Consider the following 12,168-nt stretch of genomic DNA (forward strand, 5'->3'; position numbering starts at 1 on the left):
ACACGATCACGTATTTACATTGAAACAACGTCGATAAATGCGAATCCGGTTCCAGATTACTGAACAACCCCGAAATGGGGACGCACTTGTTAAAAGTTATTCGACGATCTGTTCTTTCCCATGAAAAATGGGTTCAAATATCAGAAATAAGAAGCAAAGGGTATCAGTATGTACGAGTAACGGCGATTTAAAGATACAATATACGTTGACATAACTTTCTATTGTCCGTTGAAAGCACAGAATTGTGTGGAGAGAATAACTGAAATGCGTTTAAACTATATGCATTTTGCTCGTTCTAGTAAGCGTGTACTTTTGTATATTACGCGTATGAAACTTTCCCTTTAAACATTCAGTATGTTTTGGTAAAAGCAATTTTGCAAATTATTAGTCGAGCACAATGTTTCTATTCACAACTGTTATTAACTACTCACTCGTAGCGGCGCTGCAATATTTCAGTCGCAATCTTTAATTATGATCGCGATAAGTTTAATGAAGTCGAATGCATTTGCAGTTTAACGGGGCACGTTGTTCTTGCTCCGTTCGTGTTTTTACCTTCAATAAAGTTTAACAGCGAAATTCGCCAAATTCAAGCACGTTATGTGGTCCCCCGAGCGTTTTACCAGCGTAATGGCAATTTAAGCATCTCGAGAGTGAACCGGCGGATGATGTGGTTTACCTGCATAGTTTTTTCGGGATATGGCGGAATTTTTGTAAGACGTGAGCCGCGAGGAAAATGACGCTTATACCTGCATCCTCGGGAGGACCATTTCCGTTTTCCTCGGGCGTTTATCGCGCACGTGCGGCAATTTCAAGCAAATTGTTTGTAGCAAAGCTTTCGCGAAAACTAAAAGCGAACGAATATTAGCTCGCGGACGGAGTCTATCTATACCTTGGTTCGCGGATCCGCGGACATCAAAGCTTAAAGGATTTACATTTGCCACCGGTAGATGACACGCGCGAAATGCTGCGCGTTTTCTCGCAATCGATTAAATATTAATCTTCCCTTTTCAAGTATCTCACAAAATAGTATTAAAATTATTTGTTCGTATTCTTCTCTTTACGATTTCAACCGCGGATGAATAGCGCGCACGCATTGGTATGCCTTTCGACATATTAGTGAGATCTATTAAACGCGTTGGCAGGAAAACGTGTCGGTCTGCATAATTAACATCTCGTTATAGGATGAAATTATCCGTAAATATTTACTAGTTTCGGATTCATCCTGCGCATTTCGTTAAATTCATGAAACGTGAAATCAATTATATGCGTTTCGGCGTTATTCTATAGACAGAGATAAAGTCACACGCTGCTAATAATAGACTAATAATAATAATTCGCACGTTTTGACCAAAATTGCCAACGGGAGGTTAGTACAAGCGCGTGGATTTTAAAGTGGCACGTTTGTGATATCCCATTGGAGATGCAACATATAGAGGTGATCTATTTTGCGAGATCTTTGTGCACCCGAAAACTGTTTCTTTCCTGACCCACAGACAATATTTTCTTTCTCTTTGTGTCTCTCTCAAATTTACTCCGCCCCGGGGAAATATTGCAGAAATATAACTAGAACGAAGAAAGAACACGCCGATATATCTACAGAATGAATATATAATGAAAATTACAACGAAAGTGCTTTTAGCGACTGTTCTCCGCTCGTGATTCAGAGGACACGTGACGCGATTTGAGAAACTTGCTCTTTCTTCTCTCCTTGGCGTTTTCCGTCGTCGAAGTTTCCGATTTCATCCTAAGTACGCGCCAATTATTCGACTAGTACGGCTTTATTGGCGCGATCCTTTTCTCTCTCTGTCTCTTTTCCGTACAAATTTACATGTCCTCGGGGAAATATCGAAGGAGCACGGCGAGAGATAAAACGGTACACCAGCATAGAAGCCGAACTGCGCGCAAAGTCGAAGTCGCATAAAAATTATTTATACGATTCACACACGTAGGAAAGGATTCTCGCGCGACTCAATTTTTCAGCGTACAATTTCCAACGAGTAGCCGAAGAGCTGCGATCGATTAGTCCATGCAAGAAATTAATAAGATCGGATCTCTCGAATCGCGCCGCGATTTCTACGGGAATACGTAATCCTTTGCCTCGATCCTCTGTACGATTTTCCTGGAAAGAGAACCATTCTTTCCACATCTTCACGAATTCCGAAATCTTCCAAAATTTACTTCACCTCGGGGAAATGTTGGCGCGAGGCGATATAAAACGTTATGCTAAGGGGGTTATACGTTCGTTGAGAAATTACCGAGCAACTCACCCCTGGCCGGTCCTTAACTCTCGGATCTCGCGCCCCGAAGTACTTTTAAAACCTTCGCCGGTTTAAATCTATTGATTCCGCGGACAATATTTCCTTCCTCGAGCGAATATTTACTTCGCCCCGGGGATACGTCGGGGCTGTAAATCGGAGCGTAACGACACGGAGGATATGTGCGCGCAATAAAGTTGGACCGCGAATTGATGCGCCAGCGAGTGCAAACGTAGTGTCCTTTGTCCTTCCCGACAACATGTAATATCGATACTTAAACTATAAACTTTTCTCCTTTTTTCCTTCCGCTTAGGTATTTTAAATTTGTCTAAAAAAAAGAAATATATGAAGCTAAACTTCAATTTACATGTTGTGCGTCATCGATTTGTATACAATATGTATATTCGTGATGTGAAACAAATGGAAAAAGATATATATTTTAAATATTCTAATAATCTACGTATAATTCTGCAATTTTTATTTTATTCCATTAGCCAATTTTTTCCAGATTTAAAAAAAGGAATACTATAGTGTTGATTTGTATATTGTATGTATAATTGTATTATGAGAAAAAAGGTGAGAAGGAGATATATTATATATATATATATATATATATAGTTTGAATATTCATAATAATATATATATATATAATTCTGCAATTTTTATTTTATTCCATTAGCCAATTTTTTCCAGATTTAAAAAAAGGAATACTATAGTGTTGATTTGTATATTGTATGTATAATTGTGTTATGAGAAAAAAGATGAGAAAGAGATATATTTTGAATATTCATAATAATCTAGCTACGTATATAATTCTGCAAACTTCCACTTTATTTCATTAGCCAGTTTTTTTTTAAATTAAAAAAAAGCTACTTTAAAAGAGATATTTGATCAAAAAGATTCCTCGCAAAAATTCCTACGCGCGCAGACGCACTTTTTTCCCCCAATACAATATACATCATTAAGTTGCATTAAGAAGCAAGAGATTAACGTAAACATGGAGGAGGGTCTCTCCCATCGCATCAATCTCATCCCCCGTCGTTGTATATATACATTTCCAGCTATACTTTTGCACCCTCAGCCGTGTACATTGACCTTTCAACGGAAGAAAGAAGAAGTTTATAAATATTTCGCCGCGGTTTCACCGCGGCATTCACCCTCTCGCTGGCTTTCTGGCTAGAAAGCGATGTTTGAAGGGCTCCGCCCGGTTGGTCCGGGAATACGTTAAAAGACTCTTCTCTCTCTCTCTCTCCCTCCGTACGAAGGGTCGATAGAGAATTTCGACTGGAGGAAGGGTAACACGCGCAAACGTTCACGTAGACAAGAATCGACGGTGGTTTTTGCAAGGCGCGCCGCCGGCAGAGACGCACACCCTCTCACAATATATATACATATATACATATACATAAGGGAGCTATAGAATTGCCAAGTTTTCACGTTGCGTGAAATCTCTTGCGAAAAATTTTCGCGACGGCCGCTCCTTTAATTACGCGATATTGCACACCTTTGTGTTGCGCAAGTGTTTCGCGCTGCTGAAAAGCTCTCTTTGTGTCGTCGTGTGTAAATACACGGCCCTTTGAGGGCCGCGCGTGACGATCCTCTGTCGCGATTCGAAATTCCTCAATCCGGCTAGTCCGTTTCGGGATATATGCGCGTGCGAGCGCGACGCATAATTACCTTTTATGAATGCATTCGCATCCCCCATTCGAACGCATCCGATTGGATCACAAGAAATGGCGTTGCTCTTTCAATGAAAGCAACTGGGCGAGTATTTTTCTAGGAGCGTCAGCGACACAGTTTGTTCTTTCGCTCTTTCTCCCTTTTTCCCTATCTCTCTCTTTCTTCTACGTTAAAAAGGTACGCGGCATTATACGTATATATACGATACGGTATATATATGCTAGTAATTTATGCCAAACAAATCCGTAGTTCTATTATTATTCAGTTTGATTCGCGCGATTAAGATATCGTTGTAAGCTCATACACTTTCTATTCGCACGATGCATTTACATGATAAAAATGTAAAAGAGGAATAACGATTATTCAATTGACTTTATAGAAAAAACTTCTGCTTACGCATTTTGTATGCTTTTGAAAAAACTGTTTGTCGTAACTAAACATTAAAAATATTCTCCTGCTATCGGATAAGTCAACATCACATAATTCTCACCGTTAACATGCCATGTCGGTGATTCATGGCACGGTGGTCTTAATAGCGCCTAATATTCTTAAGAATATTACCGTGGCAGCGCGTAAAATTTAAGCACGCTCTTTATCTCCGAATATAAATCAAGGCTGTATAATTTCTGCCGTTAATATGCCGTTTTAATAATATAACTCACAGTTTGCCTAAAATGCTTGCGAGCAAGCGTTGTTTGCGTTGAAAAATACAAATATGCGAATATATATACATAACTGATTTAATTTAATATTAATAATATTATATTTCAGTATTTCGGGCAATTAGCGGAAGGATGCTCCGATATACATATTCTCTTGGTCGTGTATGTGAAAAGGGTAAAGGTGAATAATTCTTTTATAATCTCCCTCTGCGCATCAAAAATATTAACTCCTTTCCCGAGGAGCGAAGCTGTTTTCTCTAATGGGAAAAAGAGATTTCGGGGGAGGATTAGCGAAACGAATGTAGCAAACAAAAACATTCCGAGGCCAATTGTCCGGATAAAGATTAACGCAATCGTATGCAACTCCATTATCGTTTCACTCGAGCAACTTATTAAACGCTACTTATTATTAACGCTTAAAGCCCGCGTCGGAAAATGGTCGGAAGTCGAATCTTCAACTCGGTAAAGCGGGGATTGTTTCGCAAATTTGGGAACAGGAGAAGGGGAAGTTAGTTTCGAACAACCATAACCGCGTGGTGCAGAAGTGCATGCGAAAATGCGTGGATATATAGGCAAGTGCGATCTCAACGCGAACGTGACTCCGACATTGACGTAACGATAGAGGATGCGCTCGAGTAACCAGCCGTTTTCGACGTGTGCAACCTCTCCATCGATGATCGATACAATCGAGGGGGGCAGAACGGGCAGCAGCAGTGGCGGATAGGGCAGAATCGGTTTACGATTCTATACGAGAGAGAGAACGGAAAAGGCGCCGCATCGACAAACGTGCGGATGCATCCGCGCGCGAACGCGTAATAGCGACGCACAAAAGCCTGATGGTAGGAGGAATGATATTGAGACGGAACTGGAATCTGTTTGTTTGCTCGAAATTAAATGATGTTTTCATAGAAGAACGGCCTGACGTGCGATATTGGACGGATTAATGGGAAAAAAGCGGCGCGACTCGATGCGCGAGCGGTTTTAAAATCCGGAGGACGCCGTAATTGCTTTCTCGTCCGCGAATCCAATTCTTTTATTTCTTTTTTTTTTTTTTTTTTTTTTTTTCAAGACTCATTTTTTAACGTTGATGGTTGGTTTTGTATAATGTGTCACGTTCGCAGACACAACGTTCTCTTCGCCTCGGGAAGATCGCGTCGTTTCTTATACCGTTCCCGGAGCACTTTCGGAATGCAACTATAAAATCGACAGCAGGGCTTAGCTCGGGCTAAGAACGCCCGCGTTTAAGAAGGTCTATCGATTTTATACGCATATACGAGCGAGGGTCGTCGCCGTGTTTTTGCTTACGGCGGTCTTAGCGACAGAAGATACGCGCGCAAAATGTAATATCTTCTTGAGAACATTTTTGTCAGCTTCGAGATACCGCGTGGAATTCTCAAAGATTATTTTCGACGTTATTGAAGAAGACCGATTGCTCTTCATCAAAAAAAATATGTCGAAAGTCATGATGTAATATGAGTTTTCGTGTGTACGTACAGAGCTTTTTATTGGAACATTTAAAGATAAATCGTACATCAAATATGTTTATTATTAATCTAGTAATATTTATATTAATTATTGGATTTCTGCTCTTCTAGATTCTATATAATAGAAAATTCCTTAATAATATATTTCTGAGAAATATCTCTGAAATGTTTGAAATTAAACAAACATCCTAAGGAACTTTTAAAGTTTGACAACGTAATTTCTTAAACAGTATAATAGAAATAATATACTTTATATGTATATTATACAATATCTATAATAATATATCAGAATTTTGAACACCAAATATTTCTCGTCTTTTTATCATCGAAGCTGTCAAACTCTAAATTATAATGCATGACAAAAAAAGATGTAATCGCGCGAAATATAAATAGCATCGTTATATGGCGGTCTGGCACGTAATGGAAGTCTACTTTCTCGATATTCGACCGAGCGATATGAGCTAAGCTTATGTACACAATAGTGGGAACAGCTGTTGCATCTTGCGCGCCGACGATTTAAGACGCACTTCATATGCATTCCGCGTACAAGCCAAGAAACGGGGGTGAAAACGTATAACTTCGCTTAAACAGGCTCAAGGGTATATACCTTCGCGAGGGCATAATTGTTTCCCTTAGGACGACGGCGGTCTGGTAAAATCCCGTAAAGCACGACTATCAAAACTGCGCAATGAATTTACGGACACTATTTTGCACATTAATACGCGCGCGTACTTTCGCTGCGAAAAATAATATAATATTTTAATCCCAGGGGGCAAATTTTTAAGTGTTGAAGAGGCAAGAATTTTCTTTGCGAGAACTGGACCACAATGAACTTAAAGCAAAGAGACAAGTCTTTTTTCAGCGTAATTAGAAAACTTACTTATTAGGTTACTTTTAATATTTCGGTCTCGCGAGATCTGAGCAAAGTTGAAAATGTCGAGACGTTTTAGGAAAATTTTATCGTTTTCTTCTCTCTCTCTCTCTCTCTCTCTCTCTCTCTATTCTCTTTCCCTCTACCCTATCTCACGCTAGAGAAAAAATTCCGCTGCGTGCAGTCCGACTGACTTGTTTCTGCATTTGCAAAATATGCAAATTAAAATTGCTCTGATTCGTTCCGTCCACTGGTCCGTAAACTATGACATGGGTGTAAATCACTGAAGCGATATTTTTTGATCCTATACGCATGACGTTTCTAGTTGTCATTTTTTCCGTGACTTAAATATATCTGGAATAATTTTCTCATCGGTTCAAACATTTTTGCCATAGGAATTATCTTTGCCTTTATTAATATTTTTCACGTAAACTGGATATATAAATGCATTAAAAGTATTTTTTCAAGCGGCACAAAAAATCTGATATAAATTTTAATCTCATTTTTTCTCTCCAATCTCACAAATGTATACAGTAAACTACGCAATATGTGCGACGAATAAGCAATGTTGAAACTCATTTGGATTTGAATTACGATCGATTTTTCGAAATAATTTATTATACGAACATCTCCCTCTCGTTCTTTCTATTGAAACATCTTCATCTCATCTTATCCACAATGATTATTCTATGGTACTAGAATATTTTTATGAATACCTGTCAAACGTGTAATGTAACAGAATACTCGATGAATAGTATGTCATTCAGGTGAAAAACGGCTTCGACGAGATAATCGAATTTTTTTTTGCAATACCGTTTTTTTTAAATCATGCGTGCTGATTGAATGGTAACATCAAAGACATTAGTTCAACATCACAAACGCAACCCTTCTGATAGGCCATTTCATAACGATTTTTTTTTTATTAGTCAAACTTGCCAACTAACGAACCGTACTACAGTGAATATTGTTTACTATATATTCTAGAAACACATTGAGTTAAATGTTATTTTGAGTCAAAGATTTAGATGTTAATTATTGTTATTTTCATCAAAGTACGAGAGAAACATCAAAATGTATAGAAAAAAGAAAAATGCAAGGTATGTATTTTGCATGAAAAGCAATAGTATGTTGTGTAATGCACATAATTATTCGAAACAATGCAATTGCAAAAAAAGACTTTGAAATAAATAACGGATGCATCAGTACAATTATAGAATTATATAATTTTCACGAAAGGGATGCTCGTAATTTCTCATATTTCTTCCGCTTCCGTTTGAAGTGACGCGAGACTCTTTAATAAACCTTCATAACATACAATGCCATTTTTCTAGTCTCGCTGTGATAAAATACTATTTTTTTTTCGGACGCGCTAACATTGCTTCGCTATATACATATATATTATTCTAAATATTCATGATTAAACAAACGGCTATCAATATTAATCGCACCAGTATTGGATGTGATTTCAATTAGCGTAAACCGGCTATCACGCAGTCACTGTGCGCGGCAACGAGCGATGGTGCAATTATGGTCGCACCTTTTACCTCAATGTACCGAATGTACATCTATTATAGAGAGCACCGTGGAATACTGTAGCTTCGCGCACTAGTGTGGCAAGCCAGATTTATTACTCATGCGCCCTTTGAAATATTTATACGGACTTTGGGGCCTTGTTCAAACTTCCCACCCACTCCTCTTCGCACTATATGCTGCCGAGTAGATAGACGAAGAGGCCGACGAGGAAATACGCCACGCGTCCCGAAGTCGGCAGCTTTGGCCGCATCTAACGATTCTCCTGCAGCCGGTACGAAAATAAACTATTTATGAATCATTCTGAGAATACACGCATAAAACTCCTTCCCGCTTCTCTGCTCGCCCTACACTTCTCTCTCTCTTTCTCTTTAAACGACCGCAACGAAACGCGTGTGCGCGCATGCGGTTCACTTACCGCGGCGGACGAAATTTTATTTCGGTAAAGTGTCCCGCCGTCTTACTTCCCTCGCGTCATATAGAAAGCTTTTAACGCGCTTGTCGCGAGCGAATAGACTTTTATCGAGTATATATCTATATATATATATATATTTGTATTTAAAAAAAGACTGTTTTTCTGACTGGAAGTCTTTTACGTGGTACCAGATGGAGAACGAAATGTTCTTCGGGCGGAACCCAGGTTAATTCCCTAAAGTACTTTAAACTTTCGCGTAATATATGGGAGCGCTAATGAAATATACTTAGCCTTACAAAAAAATCTCGAAGGAATTATTTTTATGCAGACATTATTAATGTCTAAAGTATCGCGTTAAAATTTTAATTAATAATTTTACAAATTATTTTAAACTTCGATAAATTTTATTTAAAGGTATATAAAATCTATTTTGTTTTCATTTCATATAGGATTCAGAAAGTAAGTACGGCATGCAGCTGTTAGTCGATCAGAACCGCAGTTAATTTTTCCATCATATCAACGTGCACTCTCACGCTGTGTATATTTTCTTGAGATTATCCAAACAAAACAGTATACTGCATTTATAACTACCAAGCTATAACCATAAAACGCTATAGTGTATAACAAAGGTTGCTTTAATCATCGTTTCATAAATATACAACCGTTAATGGTTTATTATTAATTAATTGATAAAATGAAAAGAGAATTTATTTATTCATCGCGTTGATAAAAAAGATTTCACGTACGATGGCACCACTCTCTGCGTTTGTTATAATGATTTTTATATCGAAAGAATAATAGAATAATATTTCTTGACTTTTTTTGACAGTGACAAACGTAGGAAAAATTCGATAGGCTTGTTCAAGAAATATATTTGAGGTAATCAAATCATTTTACATAACATATAAACGTGCACTTTTATCAAAGTATTTTCAACTGACGGTAAGCACTGCCTGTCAGTGCAACTTGAATGCTTACCACGGAGAAAGAGCTTTAAAGCTCCGCCTCGCACGAACTAGACTCGACTTTATCAACCAGCTACCCGTAGCTGGTCGAGAAGAACTTGAATTCGCTTTAGAGTCAGTGATGGTAAGCAATTGACATCATTGATCGCCAGTTGAACCGGGCAAGATAAATACTTTTACAGTTAGCGACGAGAGCTGTTGGAGAAGGTTACTTTCAAATTAGCGCTTCAACAATGACTTTATCAACAGTTTCCGGTATCGCGTTCAAAATGTCGAGATCATAGAGATTAAAAGCTATTTGACAAAGTTAGGATTTTTATCGAGGTATTTTTTTTTTTTCACCTAAATGATAGATATGTATGCACTACAGACAAAGTGCGATATAGCGGATATTTTCGACGCGGCAATTTGAAAACCCTTTATTTATGATTCTCCAAAAGGCATTCGATGCAGTTTCGCTTTTTCCGGTTTCGTAAAATGGACTAAACAAAATCGATAAAATTAAAATCCAAACAAAATATACAGTCTCATACGATCAAACACACGATCAAACATATTTCATGTCAGAAATGCCAGATATTCGTAATGAGATTGTTATGAATAATACATGAAGGAAGAATTTAGAGAGAAAAAATTGTTTTTCCTCTTTTTTTTTTTTTCATATTTATCGCGAGCAAACGTCGCGTGAATATCGAATCTTAGCCGTTAGCGGGACGAGACTGATCGATATGTAACGTGTTTACCACAAATAGAACCGCAATGAAATGATAACGATCTATGGATAACGGCATGCTTATACCGCATCTCCGCGTAAATTACGCGGATATGAGGCTCTTACCGCAGATGCTTGGTCCTGCAGTAATTCACGACGTGTAATCCAGCATGGTTTTATACTTTTGGACGAGGAATGAAGAGGCTGGGGAATGGGACAGTTAAGAGAGATGAAATTTGTGTTGATCCTTAGGCAAATGAGCTCGCATTATATGCATTATTTGTTTTAATCGACCGTAAGGTATTTCATACCGTCCGCGTAATGTAGGTCCACGGTACTAATCGTACTATCGATCCCTAATGACTGAATAATTGTATAAAATACCATTCATGTATTTCAGTTTACGAATATCAAAATGTAAAGTATGCTACCGACCGCGAGCGAGCAAAAACTTCCGTTTCGCATATACGATAAAAACTTGGTTGCATATATCCAACAATATCGGAGTGGAACCATTTGGGAGACACTTTGCGAGTTAACGCAAACTCTCCTAATCAATGCGACGCTCGTAATAGCGAATCGACAAATCGCTATTCAGTGTAAGGAATCGTTAGGACGAGAGGAGTAACTTGACGGTGGCATCTGTTCCTCAATGCTACCACAATCAGTGGTGAACGCCGATGTGTGTGGGAAAACGTGCATGCAATGCGAATCCGGGGGACACCATTAATATTCGCGACGCGGATCGCCGATCGACCTCAGACCGATTAAAATTAAAGAGATAATTGTTGCAATTCGCACCGTCCTTAACGCGCAAACTTGTTGTCCGTTTAAATTTTCGCCCACGCGAAACTCTCACACGGTTCTCCTCATTCGAGAATATGAGAGAGAGAGAGAGAGAGAGATAGGGAGAGATATACGCAAAAGATGCTGTCTCGCATCACCACCTATATCCGCCGATTGTTTCACATCTGGCGGAATTCCCAGAGTAGCCGCAAAGCATCGCTCTCAGCTCCGAAAGGATTTTCCGAAAGAGGCTTTGCAAAGACGGCTCCATCCGGTGTCCGAACGAACGACGTCTTGTTTCTCGGTTGTAAAGTCCCACAGGCGTGAATGTCCGCGATTGTGACATTTTAGAATTCGCTGACGGCATGTTATGCGACTCGTTACTTTTTAAAGTTACCATATCCCTCGTAGGAAAATCAAACCATATTAAAGTCGTGAATGTAAGTTGGAATTTTTATTGAGATCATCGAGTACAAGGACTGTCTCTTTTCTAGATACTGAAAAATATTATCTCTAATATTTTTTCATAGACATTATCCACCGGAATCTCTAGACTATATATATGTATATCTAGAATCTATTTCTCTAATATCTCCTAAATAAAATATTTGAAATATAAACTGTCGATAAATAAAGAAAATTAAGAGCAATAAACGCAGGAAGATTAATAATACTAACTCGCAATAAAAGCGGGACTCTTTCATTTTATTTATTAATTTTCAATATACTACTTTAAAACTATTGAATTAATTAAATGAACTATTGAATTATTGAAATAATCAACTATTTATTAATTAACTAATTGTGT

The sequence above is a fragment of the Nylanderia fulva genome, unplaced genomic scaffold, assembly GCF_048542155.1.
Source record: "Nylanderia fulva isolate GAGA-0341 unplaced genomic scaffold, ASM4854215v1 Scaffold14, whole genome shotgun sequence".
Lineage (NCBI taxonomy): Eukaryota > Metazoa > Arthropoda > Insecta > Hymenoptera > Formicidae > Nylanderia > Nylanderia fulva.